At 36.7% G+C, this 26823-nt stretch overlaps 1 protein-coding gene and 1 long non-coding RNA gene across 2 annotated transcripts in view; one reads left to right on the top strand and one right to left on the bottom strand.

The window, feature by feature from the left end:
- syf2 (SYF2 pre-mRNA-splicing factor) overlaps positions 1–26823 on the top strand; it is a 118068-nt gene that overhangs the window by 67340 nt on the left and 23905 nt on the right. The window lies entirely within an intron of this gene.
- LOC307149617 overlaps positions 8553–26823 on the bottom strand; it is a 32560-nt gene continuing 14289 nt past the window's right edge. Inside the window, exon 4 of the long non-coding RNA XR_013819597.1 lies at positions 8553–9525. This is a non-coding gene — a long non-coding RNA (uncharacterized lncRNA). The remainder of the gene's footprint in view (positions 9526–26823) is intronic.

Consider the following 26823-nt stretch of genomic DNA (forward strand, 5'->3'; position numbering starts at 1 on the left):
TACTAAAGTCTTTCAGAGCCTGAGTTTTATTTGTAGTGCACTTTTGCGGTTCATTCTGCTCAAGCAGCGCCTTCTTAGAAAAGACTGGCTGACTGATATGTCAAGTGACCAATCACAGATCATTTTGTTTGTACATGCCATTTAGGGTCAGGCAAATTTCAAATTGATTTGAAAATGTTTGAAACCAGGGTTTCACGAACGCTGAAGGACAACACGGTGTCCAGTGCACACTTGTTTACAGCATTTCCAGGGTACGTTTACATGACAATGATCTACTAAAAACAAAAAAGCTTTTCCTTTTTTTTTTTTGCAAACAAACGACAACGACAAAAACGATCCCAGTTAACACAGATCTGAGAAAAAAAGATTAAAATGCCGTATTAGTTACTAATGTCACTTTGTAAAGAAACACTACACCCCTACTGAACGTGTACGTCCCCGTTTTCACAAATTCATGTTTTTGACGTTTACACAGAGACGATAAAGGTATCATTTTCAAAAACTTCACTTCGAAACCCGTTTTCAAAAGCTTTCAGGCCCCCAAAACGCCATTGTCGTGTAAATGAATGGTCAAAATGGATAAAAAGGCTCAGAAAATGGTCTTGTGTAAACGGCCCCTAAATATGTATATTTACTAGCATGGCATGCGCCTATTATGTGTCGTTGAATTATTGAAATGTTAACTTATAATCTAAACCTGTGCATCCAGACTCCCTGAAACATACAAGTCAAGTCAAGTCATCTTCACTTATATAGCGCTTTTAACAATGTAGATTGTTTCAAAGCAGCTTTACAGAGATAAGCGTATAATTTAAGGTAACAGAGATTTTTTCGGCTTTACAGCAGAGTTAAGTTATTTCCATCTAAAGTTAGTTTTGATTGATTTGCTTCCGTCGCAATGATCATTTGTTATTAAATTAGGGGCCGCTAAGACGACACCATTCCCTCTACACAGACTTTAAACGCGAACCTGTGAGAAACACTGATGGCGTTCACATGAGCATTTAGAATGAGTTCTATAGTTATGTGCGTTTGAATATATGCAGGTTTGGAATTCCCTACAAGCCAAGCCTAAACAAAGTACTTGTCTTTCCCTATAAATTTTGATAAAGAATTTTATTTTATTTTGTTGCTTTGGGGTAGGAACGCGAAACGGACATACAGCCAATCACATCTGCATGCAAGAGTCCCATTCCCTGATCAGATCACTGTCCCGCGTGCCGTCCGGTCGTGGGCCGGAGTATTGCGGAGAGAAGAAGCTGTTTATACAGGGTGGAGCATAAGTTAAATATTTCCATTCTAAAGTGTTACACTGGGAATACGAGAGCACGCTCTGGTCAGATCTCTGCCAATAACACAAGAGAGGAGAACAAACACGAGGCAATTCTCTCCAGATGTGTGTGTGCACAGAGGGGAAGACGCTTTCTTTCTTTTTTTTGTGAGGAATTATAAAATTATATACGGTTCACTTCTAGTTCTGGTCTTTAAAAGTTGGGTATTATTCTTGCATTTCAGAAGAGAGAGATGAAGGTGATCAGAGAGAGAGGAGAGACAAAACATTTCAGTATATGAAAAGAGATGTTTTTGAGTGCTGAAAAAGAGATGATTAATTCAAATAATCTTACCAACTCTTGCCAGTGAAGCTTAAAAAGTAATACAAATATGAGAAATTCAATTCTTCTTATTATAAATTTTAAAAATATTACATTTAAAAAAGAGTTTATTGTTAATGTTTTTAATTAACCTCCTGTTTCTTTATTTCTAATTTCATATTCAAAACATGAATTTCATAACATAACATTATTTCTGAACTAAGCCAGCTTTATGGATAAATAAATAGTGTTAAAATCATCTTAATATTTATGATCATAACAACATCATCACAAATATATAGTGAATACTGGATCGCCAGCAATACTTGCAAACCAGAATAGAAACACAGTGTGTGGTGTAATGTTGGCGCTCCAGTAATATAAAAACGCTTGACCTTTGACCTCTGAGCTTCACAGGTACTCACATACTCTCTCATGGGCTTCAGATGTCAATCAAGTCATGTTAAGAGCAAACTGTGATCTGTCAAGTCATGTTTCCTGTGCTTAGATCTTAAATTTACAATTTAAAGGTAAGTTCTAGATCTATAAACAGCATTTGTGGCATGAAGTCGATTACCACAGAAAACATTTTTACGCTGTAAAAAACCTCAACTGATTATATTTTGTTTATTTTTTGCACAGGCAATTTTTGAGTACTTGCTCCCAAAAGTTGAGATAACTTTATCATGTCAATTCAAATACATTGAAAGACAAAGACAAATCAATTGGATAAACACAGTAAATTAAGTTTAGTTTACTAAAAAAAATATTACAGTGTATCTAAAATATTGATTACCATTGAAAAGTTTGGGGTCGGGAAGACTTTTCAAATGTTTGTAATGCTCACCAAGGCTGCATTTATTTGAACAAAAAAATATAGTAAAATGTGAAATATTATTAAAATTTCAAATAACTTTTTTATTTGAATATGTTTAATAAATGTAATTTATTACTTTGATAAAAGGGCTGAATTTTCAGCATCATAAGCCGATTTATGTTTCTTGCCCAGTGCCCAAACCTCAAAGGGTTATTTAATGAACAGAATTATTTGAAAAATGGCATTTCTTGTAATAATACAGTGTTAATTTTAATCAATTTAATGCATCCTTGCTGAATAAAAGCACTATTTTCTCACTGACCCCAAACTTTTGAACAGTGGTGTATTTCAGATGTTTGCATCGTTCGTAATAGCGGCCGCAACCGCATATACAGCAGAAAGGGAAAATCTGACATGGAAACACCGCAGAAAGACTAAGAGTGATAGAACATGAAGGCGAAGGAGGAACGTAAACAGAGAGAAAGACAGAGGGAAAGAGGTAGACCACAGATCTTCTGGTCTGGGCCTCTAATGTCTCTACAAGCCCTGATGCTTTACACCAGTGTAAACGTACTCTGTAAGCACAGTATGTGAGGTTTCTCAACCTCTTAAACACTGAAGCTGCTAAAGAGAGTTTTTTTTCATCTAAAAAAAACATGTTTTTATCTCCAACTGTACAGCACTAGATGGGTGGGGAAGGCAATAATTACCAGGCTTGGTTTCATTATTTGTGTTATAATGGAAGTCTAAAATTTCACCTTTCTTCCAAACGTCTGCACCATTATGTAAATGATCTTCAATCGCAGGGTCACCGCGCAGTTTCCACAGACCACCTTTGTCTCCGTTTTTGGACCGTGTGAAACCCGACAGGAATTACAAGCTTTCCTTCCCTCTTTTTCACATTCCTTGTCACTTTGGGTTTTCACCTCTCCTTTCCCCTGCACAGACCATTTCTGTCAGAGAAAGAAGCAGTTCACTCTTAGCGACAACACAGAGCCGAATCCAAACCTATAATCTTCTGGGAAACCTATCATTCAAACCAAAGCTATATCCTCAGAAAACCCTCAATCACTTGCCATTTCTTCGGAAGTGCAGAACGGACTTCCTGTTGACCCTGGTCATGTGACTGTAAATAGGAAGTTAATGCTGATAACAGTGCCAGATTGGTTTGGCCTTCATTGACTAAGTGCTGCTGCTATTGTTCCTCTCGGTCCCGCCGGTTTGATTGAATATCGTCCACTGAACACACTGTAATTAGAGGATCCGCTCTGGTCAGGCCTGGCGCAGATTCTCTCAGTGAGTTTACAGAGGAGAGCTGCTATTGTTTATTTGTTGTGAATGTGGAAGACACTTGCTTGCTTTGGCTTGGAGGGGAAGCAGTTGTCATTTTCCAGGTGGAAGTGGGAGGAGATCCTGTACCTCCTGTCTGTTCTATGGTTTATTTTCTGTGTTTTGCAATGTGCATGTAATCTCATTTATCTGAAATCATACTATATATATAGAATGGATGTGTTCATTAAAAGTACTGTAGCTATAGGTTTTTGATAAGTGCTTGGTGTTAAAGTGGTTGCTAGCCTAGGCTATTTCTAAGGTGTTCTGAGTTGTTGCTAGGCAGATTCTGGGACATAATTACTTTTTTTCTTTTTTTATTCTAATATGAATAAATAACACACCAATATTAGGTAAAAAAAAAAAAAAAGATAGTTCTTCCAAAAAGGAAAATTCTGTCAATAATTACTCACCCTCATGTCGTTCAAAACCTGTATAACTTTCGTTCATCTCCAGAACACAAAGGAAGATCTTTATAATGAAATCTGAGAGATTTTCTTGCTGAAGCTCAAATGTGCTGCGTAACACGAGAATGAATAAATTCTCACTAGTAAAAACAGTAATATTGTAAATTATTATTAGTTTAAAATGACTGTTTTCAAATGTAATTTATTCCTGTGATCAAAGCTGAATTTCCAGCATCATTACTTCAGTCTTCAGTGTCACATGATCCTTCAGAAATATTGAAAATATTTATGTTGAAAACATTTTTGTGGAAACGTGATACTTTTTCAAGATTCTTTGAAGAATAGAAATGTCAAAAGAACAGCATTTATTTAAAAATCTTTTGTAACTTTATACATGTATTTACTACCACTTTTGATCAATTGAATGCATCCTTGCTGAATAAAGTAATAATTTAATTTAAAAAAAAACATACAGACACCAATCTTTTGAATAGTACACTGTAAAAAAAAATCGATATTTTAACGGTGAAAGGCTGTAAAAATACTACCGTAAAAAAACTGTTAATTGGTTAACAGAAATTTCCAGTACTATATCCGGAGAATAACTGTAATAGATGTAGAAATGAACCAAGTGCAATAATTAGAAGTGAAAAAGAACAAGTCATTGTATAATTTACAGTGAAAACCATAAATTGACATTCGCAGAATTCCCATTGTGTGACACCACATTTGATGTATATTTTCATTGAAATAACCCTTTCTTATAGTTTTTTTTTTTATGTACATTAGGGTTTCATGTTACATCTAATGTTTATTGCATTCATTTAATGTCGTGTGTTACCATGATGGTGTTTAGTGTTTGTGTGAATGAGACTGTGTGCACCTTCTAAATGTGAAAAAGCAGCTTGTGATGAGCTTTGATTCATCATGTGACTTTCTCATGATCATCACCACTTCATATTTGTGTTTGTCAGTGTATTACAAAGGTACAAAGCAGATGTTAGTTCTTCAAAAGGTTGGTAATTTAACATTAAATCAGTTTGAAATACGTTTTTGTTTTTACTGTAAATTTAAGTTAAATCTGTAAAACCTAAAATGTTGCTACCGTATTATTTTACGGCAAATTTCTGGCAACCACAGCAGACAGTTTTTTTTGTGTTTTTTTTTTACAGTGAAACTATCAGCAGCCTCAGTTCCTGTGTGTTCTTTTGAAATGTTACAATATTTTGTTTTGTGATTTAAATAGTTATTCACTGGCTTTAGGTAATGTCCACATCATTAACTCCCTGTAGTCGAGCATATCCGACTTAAGCGCATAACACACAAGTGAAGTGTTGTTCTGTCCTGGTTTGCCGTCTCTTGTGGTCTAGTGCTCGGATCCAGCAGCACATGGACTGTGGAAGAAATCTGGCCAATCAAAGACTTTGTGATAAAGATCTCTGGAAGCTTCAGCTAGTAAACAGCACCATAAAAGTGGCTTTTGGGGTGGAGCGCAAGAGAGAAACTTGAAGCAGTGCCCATCACCAATAAAGCCACAACTTCTACAACAGCTCTCCCCTCCTGTCTCGCTCTCTATTTACTGTTCACGGATACACTTTCATTCTCTCTGCACACCAATTTTCAGCCCTTGCACTACCGATTTAGAGGTGGGAATCCTTTCTGTAACATTACGTGTGGAAAAGCGCCAGCCGTTGTAAGGAAGTCATCCATGATGGCCACTTACATAATGCCATGAAGAAACCTCAGGGCCTCTGTCTGTGATATTGAGCGCTTTCATATTGGAGCGACTGAAATAGACTGGCAGCTGTATGAAGCCAGACTCAATAGCGCCCCCTAGTGTCTGCCTGCAAAACACAAAAAACGTGCTTTATTAATTTGGATATAGACTGGAGTAGCAACCTACATAACACCCCATCAGTTTTGCACAGACAAGAAAGAACCACTAAATCTAGTTTGACATACCTTTCTGAATTAAATTCTTTGTTTAATTTGATTTTGCAGACTTAAAAGCAATGAAGTGCACTTCAAAAACAGAAGTTTTTCTGTTCATTTGCTCAGATTTAATTATTTCCCTCAAAATCTGATTCTGAAATGTCACGCAAATTAAAGACAGAACAAAAAATATATATATTGTGCAGAAATTAAAGTATTTGTGGAAAGAGTTTTATAGAAATCTCAGGAAGGTTTGATATTTGAGGCCATCTTGCCATAATTAGAGGCTGTTATTGCATCCGCCGCAAATAATAAAGAGAACACTTGATTAATTCCTGTCTTTTTCCACTCATCTTTTCTTATTTAAAGAAGCAACTCGACTGTTTTTTCATCTTGTTTGGTAATACGCAGAATTATGTTATGGTTTGGTGACTATATGATTGGTGATTGAGATTTTGTAGCATTTAATTAGATGAAATTATGAGAGGAAATTGAAATGAAAGGTCAAATCTTGACGTGCAGATTAAAATCATAAATACAGCAACACATGGACTACATTTGACCAAAAGTCTTTCAATTTCTTGAAGCAATCCAATATAATTAAATTCTAAAGTCATCGAGTCTCTGTACTTCATTGATTCACATTAATTAGTCATTAATTATTTCATAGAACATCTTCGTTGTTCTGGGTGGTTGCCAGGGGGTTGCTATGCAGTTGTGGTTGAATAAGTAGCCTATAGTAATGAAACATTTAATGAACATTTTAGCTCAAACTGAGTATAATTGTAACGCACATTCCCAAACTCAACAGATTTATACTCAATGAATGGAACTAAATGGTAAAACTCATCTTGATTCAGTGACCATATCAGTTTCATTTGATTTAAAAAAGATCATTCAGAGAAAAACAAAAACATACCAAATAAGAAAGTGATCATCCGGAATGATTGCCATGAAATTACACTGCATGTAATCAACTAGTATCAACATAAAATAAATAGACACATATTTCTTCTGTCACATTATGATTTCAAAGCTCATTTCATCTTAGAAAAATCTAACAAAAGCCTTTATTAAAGTTTTTTGTATAACAGATAGTGTTTCCAACAGAAATGCATAACAGAAGACAAGGCAACACAGTAATGAGGACAATATTTTAGTCAAGTGAAAGTCTGTGTCCATGAGTACAAAGTGCCACAAAAATCCCATTACATCACCATCTGTCTTTCCGTCACTGTCCTGTGCCTGTGACAAATGATTTATGCATTATTTATTGCTTTACTATAAGGATGAATGAGGTACAGTATAAAATATATAAGTGAACTACATGATGAGACTTTTGATGATCTTGTATTCCTGACAAAAAATGCATGCTTTCTTGGTGTCTTAATGCATGCTTGTCTTAAACTGATCAAGCAATGCTGTGCATGAACATCTTATTTTTAAAGTTCACCTGTAAGACCCCTTGGAGGTCATTGCTGTTTCAGAAGACATACCTTGTGCATCTGCACTGAAAGACAAAAAAATAAAAAAATAAATCATATTTCTGAAACTCACTATCTAGACAATCCCAACCACTGGATAGTCATCTAACAGCTTGTCATGCTCCGCGAAGACCAACTCTATCAGATGTGATGCATTTACTTCAAAGACTCTAAAATGCACCAGGAACAAATTAAACTCAGTCTACCAAAATTGCATTATTTCTACAAATTTAGGCAGAAGAATCGTGCCCTTTTTGTAACTTATTCCATTTGTATTAACAGTCTTGGCTCGATGTACTTCCCTTACATCTGGGTATTTCTGTTTGATGGTACAAGCTATTTCCTTGTTCAAAACTTTTACTGGGATTTATGACACATTTGTTGATTCAAACAATGACCTCTTCAAGCTGGGTGAACACAAATATTTAGTAAATACTGCTAAATACTGCTAAACTACTAAACTGTGCTTTGCTTCAAATCTTGTTCACTTGACTTAGTGAAATTAATATATTCAGCAAGAATGCATTACATTGATCATAAGTGACAGTAAAGACATTTACTTTCCATTTATTTTTAGGCTAAATACTGGTCTTTTGAACTTCCTATTCATTGAAGAATCCTGGAAAAAAAATGTATCATGGTTTCCACAAAAATAAAGCAGCACAACTGTTTTCAACATTGATAATAATAATAAATGTTTCTTACGCACAAATCATTATATTAGAATGATTTCTGAAGAATCATCACTGAAGATTTACACAATCTTAACCCATTTAATCCCACATTTTTCCCAGAGATGACATATATGAATTTGTATGGTATTTGTAAGGATATTAAACAATCAATGTCAATTATATTAAAAAAATTATAATTGAAAAGTCCATGAAAAAGTGGGTTTTATGTGACTGGTAGAACACAGGGAGTCGAGGTCTATGGTGTTAGTGCACTTACAAACTGACAAACCTCCAGCAATTAGTTTAAAGACTGGGTTAAATAGTTGAAATTAGTGTTTTATTCCATTAACAAAGAAGGAAACATTGTCTGGCTCAGTTCAAAAAGGATAAAATAGCATTCCTATGCAGCAGTACGGCACAAATAAGCAAATGAAATGACGACAAAATTACAAATTATAGGAAATTAGTAAGTAGTTGTTATTAACTTCATTATAAATTGAAATAAATAAATAACACAATAAATGAGTAAAGATAGATAGATAGATAGATAGATAGATAGATAGATAGATAGATAGATAGATAGATAGATCATGACTTCAATATGTATTTATAGATAACCCTTTCATGATGATTTGTGCAAACAATTTATGAGCTACTAAAAAATGTACTTAATAAACGTACCTGTCATTTCTTTGACGTCATCATTGTGATGGGAGTACCAGGAAATAAATGTGTCACATGACCAAACTACCTAATCTTGTTTGATCTGCCCTGAAATGAACATGTGCTTCATAATAAGAGTTGCTTTTTAATACCACATTAAAATATGTGAGGAAAAATTGTGGTCACAATTTTTACCAGTGGGATTGAAGGGGATAATTACATTTTCAAGAGTTTTCCCTGAATTAGAAGAAGTTTTAGGGGGAAACTCTTGAATCTATGAAGATGTGCTGTATGTGAAGACGAAGAGGAGTGAGAATTACAGGAACACAGACATGTGGATGTTTCAGGTCACCCCTCCCGTCTCCATTCATACAGAAATAGAGTTATTTCAGTCGGCAGCTTCGGATTTCTGGTTTGCACGTGTAAATTACATGTCGCCAACATTAAATATTAAACCTAATCAGTGCTTAATTATTGATGCCATTGCTTTTTATACAGGAGTGCCATTGGTACTTGAGATATCCAGCAAAGAGCCTTTCTACATTACTGTATCTTTGAGGTTAAGGTCTCTGGCCACGATTCCCACTCACTTCTCTTTGGTTTTCTTGATTGATGATCACAGGAAGTCTGTAAAAGAGAGAGAAGGAATGGAGAACTAGATCAGGTTGGGCAGTTATGACTGCTCAGAGGACGACTAAGTGCCCGAGTAAACCACAACTGAGTGTTTGATGCGCGTGTGTGTGTTAGCAGAGGGTTCACTCTGGACCTGAGCATCTGTAATGATCGCCCAGGAGTGGTTGGTGATGGAGAAGATGGTTACCCACAATGCTCTGCTGCAGTGGCTCAGGTGGAGATGTCTACACTGGTGTTAATCAATACACTCAAACGTTAGCAAGCCAGAAAGAGTTGTAGACCGTTATTTTGATGAAAACATCAGAACAGAAAAAGCTAAATACTGTTCAACTGGTTATCAGTGGTCTTTGCTAAGGCAAGAATCACTTTTACTATTTCTCATACTAACTGTTTGTTTGTGCTACAATCTTAAAAATAAAGGTTCTTTATTGACATTCTATGGAACCTTTTACATCAGTGGAATCTTTCCATTCCAAAAAAAAAAGGTTCTTTATATTGAAAAAGTTTCTTTAGATTGTTAAAATGTTCTTCACATTAAGAAAAAAATGGTTCTTTTAAGAATTGTTCACTTAAAGGTTCTATAGGGAACCAAAAATGGTTCTTCTATGGCATCACATAACCCCCTTTTAAGTCTATCTACGTCAAAATGTCATGTCTTATAAAATTTCAATTAAAAAGTAAAAAAAATGTTTTCAGAATAAACCTACACCATCTATTTTTTAGTGTACTTTTCTAAGCAACTGCACAGTTTTTGCATGGCAGACATTAAAAATGTCCCATAGACTTACATTGAACCATAAAGACCAAAGTGAGCTCTTTTGAGAAATGAAACCCCTAGAAACCACTCAAAACATCCTAGCAAACCCACAACAACACCCTAGCTTAATCTTGCATTCAGTTAGAGAAAACATCCACTCCGGCTGAATAACCATTACTCACATCTAAGGGATCGCTAGAATTATACACAAAGTGACTGATTGGTGGAAATTAGTGCAATAGTATAGATATACACTGGCTGAAATGACGGGAAATGGTTGTTTAAAAACTAATAGTAATAGTGGGTTACTTTGATCAGTCAGATGCAATCAAATCCTGTATCAATCAGGAATACGTCCAAATACAAATGTAAAATGCATTGCGGACATTTCACATTGAGCTTTAAAGACCCTGGTGTGTCTTCATAGCAACAAAACAGAAAAAGGTTCAAACAAAACAGGCAGAAGTGTGAAGAACATGTTTTACAACAATAAAAGAATATTAAACACATTTTTACGAATCTTGAATGCTAATATAAGGGTTATTTACAACATACGTGCACTTTTTTTTTTTTTATTGGTAAAATCTTGAAAAAGTTGAAAATTCAAGGCAGCATGATGCATTCAGATTCATTCAAGTTCACTCAACAATAGTCTTAATAATTATCCTAAGTATCACTGCTGTTTTATCAACTTTTTGTTCGTTCATTCGTTCGTATGCAAATGCATAATTACCTCAATGCATGCTGAGAACTCACAAACCCTTAACGTTTCATCAGTATTACTTTGTACTTAAATTCTTTGTTCAGACAACTGTGTTTGACTAGTTGGGACAACATTTGGGGAAATTCTGTTGCTCTAACATGGGTTTTTATGTAGTTTCACGAATGTAAATTCATGTTTCTTAGACTTTGTGGTTCAAAAGGTCCAGTAAACTGAAAAATACATGTAGGTGTTGTTTTTTTTACAGTGAAAAGTCTCAAACTCTTCTGTCTTGTCTTATGAAAAGCTCTTTTCTTCTTTACCTTGTATGACCTGTGACCTTTCAAAGAGTTTTCAGACCTTCAGGGAATTTTTTAATTCTCTTTTATCAGTAACATTTTTGGTCGCTCTGATAAAGAAACCATTTTACATAACATAATTTTTTTATTCTTGCCAGAGCAAGAAAAAAAAAAAAAATCGGAAACTTGTCCACATCCCTGTTTAGACTGCTGCCGGTTTCTGTGAGGGGAAAAAAAATGAAGCCAGAAATTTAGGCTGAAAATATCTGAGGTTTCTTCAGGTTTCTGAAGCCGCTCAGTGTCTGACCCCCAACACACACAGACAGAGCCGCATCAGAGAGACACAAATATTAACACAGTTTCTCTGTGTGTGTCAAACCTACCGATTTAGATTGTGGTTATCTGTGTCTCTGTTGTGTGACTGACTGTGTCAGTTTGTGTCTCACGTCCAGGCGGTGTAGACCACCCATACAGAGAATCTGAGTGGGCCACTATTCACTTCTACAGCCCAGTCTCACCACGGCGGCGCCCCCAAAACCAGTCCTGACACACAGCTCACTATGTATGCGTGTGTCCACTCCGAGGCCTGAAAAATAACCATTCATGTCCTCCATTTTTAGAAAATGGAGAGGGATTTTTTCGAACTCTACATCAAACAGTTTTTTGTAACATAAAGTGATTTTCAGTCAGCATAATCACTTCACAATTTGATTCGGTAGCACTTTATTTCGATGGTCCACTTTAGACATTCTACTAAATATAAGTAAGTTTGCAACTACATGTCAACTAGCAGTCATTAGAGTATTAGTAGACTTTCTGCTTAATATCTGCTAACACTTTAGTCTGATGCTCCTAAACAGACATTCTACTGACCATAAGTAACGTTCATGTCAACTTATTCTACTAACCCTAACCGTCTACTAACAGTTTACTACAGTCTAATAATACACTAATGACTGATAGTTTACATGTAGTTGCAAACTTAGTAGAGAGTCTAAAGTGGACCATCGAAATCAAGTGTAACCTTTGATTCTACTAGAATTACTCTAGAAAGTCTAGAAAGACTCTCAAAAAGTGAGGTAATCCAAAAAGACTGTATACCCTACTATTTTATTTTACTATTGTTATTTTCTTTAAGGTAGTTTGAGGCCAGACGAGGGTTCTCCTTTCACACCGGTCTCAGTGTGGCAGTTACATACACATATACTGAAGTACACAGTGTGGTGTGTTTAATCCCGGATGTTTGTGCTTCTGTGGGTTTAAGTCCTCTGTGGAATAACACTAAGAGTAATGGGCATGCATGTGTGTTTGGGAGTGTAACTTCCTCTCTAGTGCTGGTGACGGAGCAAAATGCTCCATGATGTGCACTAACTCGTCTAGCGTGTGTGTGTGTGAGCCACTTTGTCACACATTAGTCTTCCTGCACATGTGTTTCTACTGACAGTGATTGGAGTCTTTAGGGTCTGGCAAATGTACAGTCGTTCCAGGTTAATAAAACCCCAAACCTGCAAACGTGTGGAGAGAGACCCTAGAGGACCTTTACGGTGTTACTACGCAGCCTCCTTTGATCGGATGTCAACCGGGTGGTCCCGCGGCTTGTGGAACGACATCAACTGTGGCTAATAAAGCTAACCTGGGCGTATGTTTTGGAAAAACCATAAGAGAGTGTCCAAGTTAAGTAATAATTGAGAAGAACATACGATTTACACAACACACCAACAATTCAAAAGAAAACCCGGCCTAAACGTGCCTTTGGCAACATCTCTGCAAAATTATCTTACTGTACGTTGCTTCTTGAATGTTTTGCGGCAGTTCGAAATAAAATGTCTGGTGAGTGGCTCTAAAAGGGCATTCAGTTTTATCCGAAACACATGAATGTGAATCTGGCAACGTTTTATTTTGCTGACACTTTTGGACGAGATCTGAACCTAGGTCGATGATGATATAATTGTTTTCTGCAGAGCTGCTGAATTGAACTTATTTCATAATCGATTAACTTTACACAGTTATTGACCCAAACTGAATAAACACTGAACTGACTTCAGATGAATAATGACACTATTGTCTTTTTAAAGGATTAGTTCACTTTCAAAACATTTTTTGCTTATAATTTACTCACCCCGATGTCATCCAAAATATCCATGTCTTTCTTTCTTCAGTCGAAAAGAAATTAAGGTTTTTAAGGAAAACATTCCAGGATTTTTCTACACAGAATGGACTTCAATTGCAACCAACTATACTAATGTTCAAAGAAGGTTCACATGTCCGTCTCAATGCAGCTTCAAAGTCTCGACACGATCCCAGTCGAGAAATATGGGTCTTATCTAGCGAAACGATCGGTCATTTTCTAAAAAAAAATATATATATGTATATATATTATACTTTTTAACCACAAATGTCCGTCTTGTACCATCTCTGAGATGCGCCACGTATTACGTCATCACAAACTACCAAACTGACTACATCAGAAAAGCCAAAATATCTTCCCCTCTCTCTTACAGCAAAATCTCTTCTCTGATGATAGATTTTAATAAAAGTCCCTTTAAAACAAGACATTTCACTCGGCGGCCATCTTTGAAACTCTTCTCGGGCAGCTTCAGTATTTCAGTCATGCAAGTACAGCTCCTTTCTCTTTGAATAGGGAAACATCAAATTCTCCAAAGCTGTTCACCAAGCTTACGATTAATTTTCATATTTTAAATCACCAATGAAATCTGACGACAACTGTCTCATGTGTAGTCATAAGCTTCTCAGCAGCTGCAGCGACGCAATGACTTTATCAATGAGCAACTGACTCTTTTATTTAGAAGGTTAGAGCTATTCTGTCATATTGCCCATTGCACTTTCTCCCATTCATAGTAATATAAGTGCACCGTCTTTGCATATCTAAAGTCTTTGATTTTAATGGAGCTAGAGCAACCTGTCACTCACATAAGACTGACCAATAGCAAACCACATCCATCCAACCAACCAATCAATTCCCCATGGACAAAACCAAATCCCGCCCTTTCTTTTTTACACAAATTTAAGATTGCTACTTCCGTTTTATGCTGACTTTAATCAATAATCTGCTCTAATCATTAAGGATGTGAATCGAAAATCGATTCATATTCTGGAATCGGAAACTTGTTATAAAATAAAAATGTCGATTCCACTTATCGATTCCTTTGTGTGCATTTTAATATGACTTTAAACCATTCAAGCCCAAGAAGACTAGCACGCTGTTTTCTGTGCTGCGCACACATCCAAAACACGCACACAGAAAGCTGCCTCTCATACTGTATAGTGTGCGATACTGAACTGAGTTCTCTGACACATCTTTTTGCACTTGAACAGACGAATACACACAAATATGTCAAAATATCCTCGTAAACACAGTCAGTTATGTCTTAAGTGTATGTAATTATTTGAGACAGAAAACGCATTTGTGACAGTGTATTGGATCCGTGCAGCTCTTAAAGTGACAGCAGCCTTATATTCCTGCTGCCATCTCTTTAATAACATTTATCAAACAACAAATGATAAAAAGAAAATTCACTCACTGTTCTTGACTGAATAGCTTTTGTAACTGTATTTGTAATGTATATTTCGTGAAAAGTTGGGGGGATAATATCTTGTGTAAGTGTTCATTAGCCTGTTGATTTTTGATCATGGTATTCAGCCACAATGAAATGTTTTGCAATAAGACTTAAAGAATAAATGTGAATGATATCGATGTTTTTTTTTAACCTAATTCCAGGGACACACTTAACGACTATCTGAAACATTCTAAGACTGAACTGAACACACTTACAGACCGTTTTCAAGATTTTAAACACCGACTGTGAACCACCGACTGAACGTAACCGTCTCTGACTCGCGGCGTTTGGGCAGGATCAGTCGGAAGTATCAAATTACATTCATAATCGGCCTTACAGTCGTTAAGTGCATCTCTGGCTTAATTGAAATCGAAATTAGGAATCAATAAGAACCGGAATCGATAAGCAGAATCCGAATCGTTAAAATTCAAACGATTACCCAACCCTAGTAATCATAAAGCGTTCATTTCAATCAGAAACTGCAGTGATTGTAGGTACATTTTAAGAGTTTTGCAAAAATGTATATAGAGAATTTTTTTCAATGAGCCTACAGGTTGCAAGAAAAGTCTCCTATCTGGAGATCTCTCATTCATTGACCTCTCCCTCTCTCTCTCTCTCTAGTATGGTTTACTCTGTGACTGGGCCGCCACCATACAAGTGTTAAATTCAAACGGCTAATTAGAGGAGATGTACGGATCAATGAGATGTATTGTAACTGGAATCTGAAATGAATCTGTTTAGGATCAATGTGAAGTAGTGCATGAAAAAACAGGAAGAGCGGAGAGGACAGTAAAGGAGAGTAATGCATATGGGGGGTTGGGAGTTTGACCTTTTCCATGAGTAAAAAAAACAAATGAGTACACATTTAGCAGCTAATATTTGAGTTGAGAAGCACCGAGAAGCATCATGAATGAATGCTGCACAGACACAGCGTTGAACATGTTTATTTCTGCTCTTGTGTATGTCATGCTTCGTGACTTATGTTTTTAAACTGCAGGAAAGTATGCTACCATTCAGATCTTTTAATAACTCCCTGTCTCCTGCTTCCTTCACATCTCACTCGTATGAAAATGAGAAAACAGCACTGCAAAAGTCCACTTATGTTTGTTAAGATTGCTGTGACTGAAAACAAAGGTTGTGTGACCTGACTACATAACTACCAGAGGTGGGACAAAGTCATTGTTATGCAAGTCACAAGTAAGTCTCAAGTCTTTGCCCTCGAGTCCCGAGTCAAGTCGAGTCAAAGATGAGGCAAGTCCCGAGTCGAGTCAAAAGTCAAAGCCAACAAGTCTCAAGTCGAGTCCAAAGTCCTACCATTTTAGTTTCGAGTAATTTCAAGTCCTCTACCACAGAAATAAAATTTATACAAATCACGTATGTCTGTAAGATTTGTATTTATTTAAACCTCTTTTTATACAATGACATTAATTAAATACAGTAAAAAACAGAAATTTAATTTTCACAAAAAATGCTTGTATTTCAAGAGAGAGAGAGAGAGAGAGAGAGAGAAGACAGTTTAAAAGAGACAGGCGTCTATTGGGGACTCGGCTATTATTTGAAGTTTTACGGTACATCCGATAAGGTGCTTAGCATTCGTTCAAAACTTACCTTTCTTTGTGCAACTTCAGGCAACTTCAAATTGCAACTCGTTTTTTGTCGACTACCTCGTAATTTTTATAGCCAAATGAAACTACCTTCGGTTACGGTATCATTTTGCCTACTGGCGCGTTGTTGCTTGTTGTGCTTCATTGGTTGTCTTGCAATGGCCTGCTTATGCCGTTTCACACATACTCCGTGTGCAGTGCGTATGCGGTGCGTGTTGCAGTGCGTAAGCGGTGCGTGTTGCAGTGCGTATGCGGTGGAAGACCAGCACGCGCAATAGTGCTTTCACATATGCTGCGTTTGCAGTGCGTGATCCGCGGCTGTACCACAAATACATAGCCTACTCACTATTTGTATTTCAAATCCAGAAGTTAAGCAACTTTTATTTAAAAAAAAAAGTTTTTTTGTCAGCATTGCGATTCTCTTTGTACACACGTATACACTCTTTAATAGACGTATTCACGTTTAAATACAATTTAAACAACGTATTATTTAATGCATTACTCTTATATAATTATATATTAAGTTGCTCAAGCAAGTGGTAAAATATTTAACCATGTACTTATATTAAAATCGCATAGCCTACATTTTAAATTAAAACTTAAAATTGACAAAAACAGCAGACTCATACTCTTTCTTTTGCATAATTTAAATCTTTATAGCCTACAATAAATCTCGCATGTCACAAAGAACTTGTTTTTCCACCTCCACGAATGAGACGAGTGTTCATTATGTTGCCTTGTTGAAATATGTATTTTCCCTTGATTTACCTTGGTCTTAACGTCTCAGCATTGCGATTCTCTTTGTACACATACACTCTTTAATAGACGTATGCACGTTTAAACACAATTTAAACAACGTAGGCCTATTATTCAATGCATTACTTCTACTTATATTAAGTTTTCCTTGCTTTCCCTGGTCTTAAAGTGAAAATAGTATTTAATTAAATACATTTATGGTGAGATTACTACATTTTATTTAATTAATCGCATTTATGGTGAAATTACTACATTTTTAGGTCAATCTGTGTTCATTTTGACCACGAAACATGCGCTGTCACTTTAATTCAGCGTTTGCAGCACAGCAGAAATAGACTCGGTGCGGAAACGATCGCGGCACTGTATACGCACCGTACCTGGAACGGATCGACGGACTTCAACCGCGTGCAGTGTGAAAGCTCTAACCTGTTAACATGGGTACGGAATAAAATACGCACCGCTGGCGCATACGCACTGCAAACGGAGTATGTGTGAAACGGGCGTTAGATGCTGTCGAATCAAAACAACGTGGGACTACAGTGATTGGATGTCGTGCAGGCAGCGCGCGCGCTCTCTGCATGCATACAGGTGGTGCACATTTTTTTCACAGATGCAGATAAACTGAGAGCGGCGCGGCCGTGTGGACATTTTTTTCCCCAGTTTTCATGGGAAGTAGCAAGTCTTCTCGAGTCAAAAGGCGCAAGTCCAAGTGAAGTCACGAGTCATTGATGTTAAAGTCCAAGTCGAGTTGCAAGTCTTTGTACATTTTGTCGAGTCGAGTCTGAAGTCATCAAATTCATGACTCGAGTCTGACTCGAGTCCAAGTCACATGACTCGAGTCCACACCTCTGATAACTACTAAGTCAGTGGTTTTCTAAGGCAGCATCCTAACTGAAACCGAACCTCATGAGTGAGCGGATCTAGGCAGAAACATGAAGCGCAAGGGAGACAATTGATTTAAGTGAGTCTGGAAAGCATGTAATACTTTAATACAGGGATTCCTAAACATTTAGTCTGCTCCTAAAATATATACTTGAAAGTTAATATTTCAATAATTTACCAACACTTTTGCATGTTCACGGCCCTCTAATGTCAGTTAAAGGTCACATGAAGGTAAACAAATGAAATATTTTACTTTTTTTTAACAAGTATAAACGTATTAAGTAGGCTATTTATTTTTTATTTTACATTTTTATTTTTTAAAATGTGATTTAATTAAGCAATAAGCCCCGCAAAGCAGTGATTTACAGTGAATTTAGCTAAGGGGCGTTGTTAGGCACGAAGCGGAGTGCCGAAAACCCCCTTAGCTGTTCTAAATTCACTGTAAAACATGGCTTCAAGTTGCTTATTGCTTTTATAAAACGGTTACTCCATAAAAATATTCATTTTAATAGTTATTTTATTCATAAAATAAACACCAGCAACAAAAAATATAACGTTATAACACATTATTCCTCCGCCAAGCAATGTAGTTCCAAAGAGGTTGCCAAGCAATACATGCAGCAACAAACAATCACAAGGACGGAACTATCCGTTTTATAATAAATTATCAGCTTTTCATTAACAAATATGGGCTAAAAATATTTTTTTAATTTTTTAGAACTAATTTTACCAATACTTACAATTAATTAAATTCATAATAATCAATAAGGTATCAACCAAAATTGATCAACCAAAATTTGGTATAACCAAAATAAGGTATCACAAAAAACATCATATATTGTGGTGCTTACTTTATTAGAGCAGCCTTTGCTAGTATGATGCCTTCAGTTCATTAGAATGTGAAATTCTAATGTAAGAAAGCGTGAAAATATTGTATAATAGTAAGAACAATACAAAAAGGCAAGATGGAAAACCTGACTGCAGTAGGCCTGATGGCTGAACCATATGCTAGTTATAAGTGTTGCTAATATATTTTTAATGGCAGTGAGCTATTTCTTTCTGATTTACTTGAAATTCCTGTGTTCATATCACTTTGATGACTCATGCCTGATTCATTTCAGTGGAGTTTTTAATGCAGTTCTCTCTTTTTTCTTTATAGTTCATAAAATGAACATATTGAACATGTTAGAGGTCGAGCCCCGTTTTCCTCTAGTCTAAAAAAGGGAAGTTGACAGACCAAAACATATTTTTGACATTAAGTGCTAATTGTGTGGGTCACTTCAATATGGCTCTTATTTAAATGAAGAGTTTTGATTCTTTGGTTTTGTATCATGTGACACTGAAGACTGGCGTTATAATGCAGAAAATTCTGTTTTCCATCAATAAACTCTATTTGAACACATATTAAAGTAGAAAATGCAGACTTGGTGTGTATGTACATATACACACACACACACACACACAGAAACACAGTGTCTGACCTTGAGAGATCCGCAATTTCATGTCTGCCTGATGTTAAAGCCATTCACAAACGTAACATTTCTATACATCCTGCACTACAGCCCGGCACAAATCCAAGCATCGTATGGCCACTGTAACCATAATGAACCCAAACAGCAAGATGTGGTGGAGTCATGCTTTAGGTTAACCATGATCTTACATCAGGTTTGTTATTGCAGTCTCAGACCAAAGGCAGGCCAGAAATGAAAGGCTCGTTTGAGATGTGGTGTGATAGTTTAATTGGCTCGGGCTCAATTGTGTTAGCAGGCATGCAGACCAGAGAGTGGGTATATATAACCAGAAACAATAAATGCTCTTGTTAGGACAGAGCCAGCGGCCACCCAGCCACCGCAGACAGGATCCCTTCAGATATGTTAGCACATCTACTGTTGACATACTGTATAGACCAACACACACTCACAGTTTTACCCTCGATGCACAAGATAATTCTAGAACTACATAGACATTTATTTATACTAAATATGCACACAAACCTGTGCTTCTCTGAAATATTTCTGCATGAATAAATGCATATTTTCTAAGCAGAGACACTAAATAAACATATTTTTAACTATTACAGTAAATCAATTCTTCAGAATATCAGCAGCAACAGTTAAAGCACATAAATAATTTATATCAGCATAAAAAGCATGCACTGATTAATCTCACACATAAGACCAGGAACATCTCTTAAACAGTCCCTCCAGGATTTTGTGATTTAGATTAAGAATTAACTCCACCAACCCTATAAAGTTTGCAATTTTGTCTTATTTCCAAGCATAAAGCATGAACTTGAGGGATAAAGGAAGCGATATCAGCTAATCAATATCCATGAGACCCAGGCCAATCATATCGATCAACATGCTGTTAATGCTGAACTGATCTTCTGCTATTTTGCTGTGAATTCATTCTGACCATCACTACAGCACTGATGTTTCATTGACTTAATTAAACTGAGAAAAGGTTTCCACACAATTGCAAACTAAAACTGATCCATACAAATTAATAATACTAAACAAACTTAATTAATTGAACTTCTTGTGTAGAAACCTAACTGAAGTAAACAGCAATAAAATTAGACTTAAATAGTTCACCTAAAAATGATGGAATTGTCATCATTCATCTTCACAAATGAAGATCTTTTTAATGAAATCTGAGAGCTTTCTGACCCCCCATTGACAGATGTGCAACTGCCACTTTGACGCTTAAAGTGCACAAAAAGTTCATAAAGAGATCGTAAAACTAATCCATATGAATTGAGCGGTTTAGTCCAAATTTTCGAAGATACACAATTGCTTTATATGATGAACAGATTGAATTTGGGCTTTTATTCACATATAAACATTGCGCAGTGAATATAAACAGAAGCTCAACAGTATTTGATTCATGTGTATAAGAACAAACCTCATTGGTTCTTGCTGAAGATCAAACGTGATGCGTAACATGAGAATGAACCTCATTGGTTCTTGCTGAAGATCAAACGTGATGCGTAACATGAGAATGAACCTCATTGGTTCTTGCTGAAGATCAAACGTGATGCGTAACATGAGAATGAACCTCATTGGTTCTTGCTGAAGCTCAAACGTGCTGCGTAACACGAGAATGAACCTCATTGGTTCTTGCTGAAGCTCAAACGTGCTGCGTAACACGAGAATGAACCTCATTGGTTCTTGCAGAAGCTCAAACGTGATGCGTAACATGAGAATGAACCTCATTGGTTCTTGCTGAAGATCAAACGTGATGCGTAACATGAGAATGAACCTCATTGGTTCTTGTAGAAGCTCAAACGTGCTGCGTAACACGAGAATGAACCTCATTGGTTCTTGCAGAAGCTCAAACGTGATGCGTAACACGAGAATGAACCTCATTGGTTCTTGCTGAAGATCAAACGTGATGCGTAACATGAGAATGAACCTCATTGGTTCTTGTAGAAGCTCAAACGTGCTGCGTAACACGAGAATGAACCTCATTGGTTCTTGCTGAAGCTCAAACGTGCTGCGTAACACGAGAATGAACCTCATTGGTTCTTGCAGAAGCTCAAACGTGATGCGTAACATGAGAATGAACCTCATTGGTTCTTGCTGAAGATCAAACGTGATGCGTAACATGAGAATGAACCTCATTGGTTCTTGTAGAAGCTCAAACGTGCTGCGTAACACGAGAATGAACCTCATTGGTTCTTGCAGAAGCTCAAACGTGATGCGTAACACGAGAATGAACCTCATTGGTTCTTGCTGAAGATCAAACGTGATGCGTAACATGAGAATGAACCTCATTGGTTCTTGTAGAAGCTCAAACGTGCTGCGTAACACGAGAATGAACCTCATTGGTTCTTGCAGAAGCTCAAACGTGATGCGTAACACGAGAATGAACCTCATTGGTTCTTGCTGAAGATCAAACGTGATGCGTAACATGAGAATGAACCTCATTGGTTCTTGTAGAAGCTCAAACGTGCTGCGTAACACGAGAATGAACCTCATTGGTTCTTGCTGAAGCTCAAACGTGCTGCGTAACACGAGAATGAACCTCATTGGTTCTTGCAGAAGCTCAAACGTGATGCGTAACATGAGAATGAACCTCATTGGTTCTTGCTGAAGATCAAACGTGATGCGTAACATGAGAATGAACCTCATTGGTTCTTGTAGAAGCTCAAACGTGCTGCGTAACACGAGAATGAACCTCATTGGTTCTTGCAGAAGCTCAAACGTGATGCGTAACACGAGAATGAACCTCATTGGTTCTTGCTGAAGATCAAACGTGATGCGTAACATGAGAATGAACCTCATTGGTTCTTGTAGAAGCTCAAACGTGCTGCGTAACACGAGAATGAACCTCATTGGTTCTTGCTGAAGCTCAAACGTGCTGCGTAACACGAGAATGAACCTCATTGGTTCTTGCAGAAGCTCAAACGTGATGCGTAACATGAGAATGAACCTCATTGGTTCTTGCTGAAGATCAAACGTGATGCGTAACATGAGAATGAACCTCATTGGTTCTTGCAGAAGCTCAAACGTGATGCGTAACACGAGAATGAACCTCATTGGTTCTTGCTGAAGCTCAAACTTGCTGTGTAACACACAAGAATGATAAACTCTCTCTTAATGATAAACAGTGAGTTTTCTCTGCAAAATAAGATAAAAATGCATGAAAATGTCATCTGAATATGCAGTCATCTTGGCTCACGGTAATCTAGTTTCACAAGCTGCTTGTAAAGAGGGTAAATTTAGATTTTAATAGCAGCATATTTTATTACTTTTTTCCAAAGACCAATTTGAAATAAACCATCCTTCATTATTTCAGATTCACCAATTGAGACGATTTACTTCTTCTGTGTAATGAAAGTATAATTTTCAAGCTCTAATTTTGTCCATTAATAATTAACTGGCTTTTAGCGTATGTGTGTGTGTTTGAAGTATACGGTGACGCCGCGCGTGGCTCCCTGTCACAGAGCAAAGGATTCTGGCCCATTTTAAGATCCGAGGTGCGGTTGAACCACACATCGTTCCGTAGTCATCTTATCCCGGCCACCTGTAGCCCAGCGAGGGAGCAACAGTAAATCACGTGACCGCTTCCCCGAGACGAAACCCTAATCCTGAGCCTGATCGGGCCGGTCCAGGGATGGAGGGGATGGTGAAACTCGAGGCGACAGCTTCACCAATGAAGAGGCGGAAAAGTGGTCCCTGCGCTCGCCTTGTTGTGTCAGCACGGCCCCATTAATGTCACTTTAGTGGCAGCGGCCCCTCCCTCCGCACGTGCTGTAAGTGTGTGTGAGCGAGAGCACAGGAGCGGGAACGAGCGGGAATGTGGGGTGTGTTCCGGCCCCTGGTGATACTCTACACCCTCTTCACGCCTGACGGGCTGTCAGAGGTTATTAGCGTGACCCGGCCGGTGGCCATCCGCGGGGAGAACACGAGATGCGCTCGGAACTGATCCGCACACTGGAGGAAAAAGAGTGAATAACATGGGCATGAAAACATGCTTATTTACACAAATATAATCATATTTCATTTGCTCTGTAACAAAAAACCAAGAGCTGCTTATATACGTACATGCATTTTAATGCATCACAGGTTTGAAAGCTAAGGCTGTGGAGTGCAACAGACACTTCAGTTGTGCATATACACTACTGTTCAAAAGTTTAAGGTCAATTGTTTTTTTTTATAAATCAGCAATTTTATTCAGCAAGGATGCATTAAACTGATTAAATGTGACAGTAAAGACATTTATAATGTTACAACAGATTTCTATTTCAAATAAATGCTCTTCTATTTTTACTTTCTAGTCATCAAATAATCCTGAAAGAAAATGTATCTACAAAAATACTGAGGTGTCTTCAACATTGAGAATTAATAAATGTTTCTTGAGCAGCACATCAGAATCAAATAGGAAATTGTTATAATACTTCACAGTTTTACTAATTTTGATAAAAACAAATAAAAACAGCCTTGGTGAGAATAAAAAACATAAAAAAAAATCTTGCCAACTTCAAACTTTTGAACAGTACTTCATTTTCTCACAGCAAATGGTTAAAAATTGGTTGATTCAAATTTTATTACAAATAATAATGATCACATACAAAGTTTATATTTGAAAATTTTCAACCAACTTTACACTATTTGTGTGGCATTTGAGTAGCCCATTTTAGAATGACACTTTTGGAAATATTCCCAAATATTTATATGATAAAGTCACATATGTGCAAATTTCAAGCCGCAAATGCCATTTTCACACAAAAACACATGGATTCAACATGCACATATATGATTAACATGTGTTCACATGTAAAATTCATGTGCATTTTCCACAAGGGTCTGCCACACAAAATATACATAAACAGCTACATGTGAAAAAGCAGACTGACGGTAATTCCCTCTCTCTTTGTGTGAGTTAGGCTGGCAGGCCTGTGTTCTGTTGGTGTGTGGGCTGGTCAGATGGTCTACCGAGTGCCCACATTTGCCACAGATCTATAGCCTCTCTCCCAGTGCAGAATCACCCCAAACAGCCTGGTGTTCAGCAGCTGATCTCTGACTCTAACCACCAGTTAAACCCCACTCACTGGGGTATTTGGGATCTGGTGAATTACACTTCTCACAAGGCATTCTGCTCAGGGTTTGTGCGAAACCTCTAACCCTGAACATTAAACTTCAGCAATTCATTCAGTCTGAACCGCTTACTGACTAACCTGCCAGATGTTTTAATGGCATCTCTGATTTAAACTTTAGCAAAAATGCCCTTGATGTTGGTAAGATTGATTGATTCGTTTCCGTGAATCTTTTCAATTCAGTGATTCATTTGCATAATGACTCAAAGGTTTTCATAAAAGTATCAACATTTACATATATGTACACTACTGTTCAAAAGTTTGAGGATTTTAAATGTTTTAAAAGAAAACTTTAATGCTCACCAAGGCTGTATTCATTTAATCAAAATTACAGTAAAAACAGTATTATTGTGAAATAATATTAGAATTTAAAATAACTATTTTTTGTTTGAATATATTTTAAAATGTAATTTATTCCTGTGATGCAAAGCTGAATTTTCAGCATTATTACTCCAGTCTTCAGTGTCACATGATCCTTCAGAAATCATTTTAATGATGATTTGCTGCTCAAAAAAAAAAATTTTTTTTTTTGATTATTATCAATGTTGAAAACAGTTGTGCTGCTTATTGTGCACAATATTTTTGTGGAAACCATAATCCTTTTTATGATACATGATACATTTTTTAGAATGTTTATTTACATTATAAATTAATTTACTGTCACTTTTGATCAATTTGAAGCATCCCTGCAGAATAAGAGTATTTGTTTATTTAAAAAAAAAATAAAAAAAAATAATTCATACTGACCCCAAACTTTTGAATAGTCGTTTAAGTAGATGATGTTATGTTGGTGTAAATAAATGGTTAAATGATTCACAATCATTCTTGTGTTCAGTAAGTGAAAAACAGTTAGATCTGTACTGTATTTTAGTTGCATTAAACATTTTGAATCTAATTGTATTGAAATAATGGTTCCTTGGAAAAGAAATTTAAGAACAAATACAAAAATATTGAGACATCGGATATCACCAAAAGGCTGAAAAATTAGATAATACATTTTTGCCCAACCATAATTTGCAGCAATGCCCTTAAGTATGATTTCAATTATAAAAACACATCTACACATCTACTAACAGACACACATTTACACGCATCTATTCATCAGAGAGGGTGTGCTCACATGCACACACAGACAGATACAGCTATTCTTTGAATACAAAACACTGGAGGACACTCATAGTCTCTCTGCCTCCCTCAGTGCATCAATAAATAAAGCAAACAGCATTAAGCATAACTTGAACTATATGATTGAGGCTCTAATTTAATAGCAATAGTATTAGTGTTTTAAGGTTTGGCCATTTAGGTGAAACTCTAAGCCGATGTGGGAGTAATTTGGCCGTAAGGAAATTGATTCTGACCATCAGGCAGTTTCTCATGTTCAAACAGAGGCTGCAGTTAAACAGGATCATTGCTGTTAAACACATTACCCAGGTACCCCCTCTACTCACAGCCAATGATTATATGTCCACGCTGAGGGATTGAAATTCTGCGCAAATATAGAAATGATCACGGAGCATGACTGGAAGGGAAAATTAAAGCCATCTTTTACGCCGCAGGAGACTATGACGCAGATGTTTCTTGTGTCGAGGATTATTAATGGATCAACACTGTAACATAAGAGTCCATTTTGATGTATGTACACACTTGACGGCGGACCTTATCATATTTGTTCATGGTGAAAAGGCCTACATGCTGCCTGTTGCTTTAAGGAAGAAGAACGAGAAACTGCTAGTGACCTGACTTTTAAAAACACGAACGAAGACTTAGGCAGAATACCCAAGGTTTGTTTGTCCCCTGTGCAGATAAAGTGGATGGTTATTTATACTGCCAAGTTCCAGAAAGCACAAAAATACCATAAAAGCAAAATTCATGACTTCAGAGGCTCAGTTTCGTGTGAGAAAATCAGACAAACATCATCAGGATAACACATAGGACAATAAACATTAACCAAATAACATAAAATGTAGCAAAACACAATGTGCATTACTAATAAAAAAAAAGAAACAACTAAATGAAAAATAATAATATGTGATGTGTCACACAGAGACATGTCTTTTACAGTTTTTCACTATAAATTACATGATAGTTGTTACTTGCAAAAAACATTCATTTAAC

This window comes from Squalius cephalus (assembly GCF_949319135.1).
Source record: "Squalius cephalus genome assembly, chromosome: 21".
Taxonomy (NCBI): Eukaryota; Metazoa; Chordata; class Actinopteri; order Cypriniformes; family Leuciscidae; genus Squalius; species Squalius cephalus.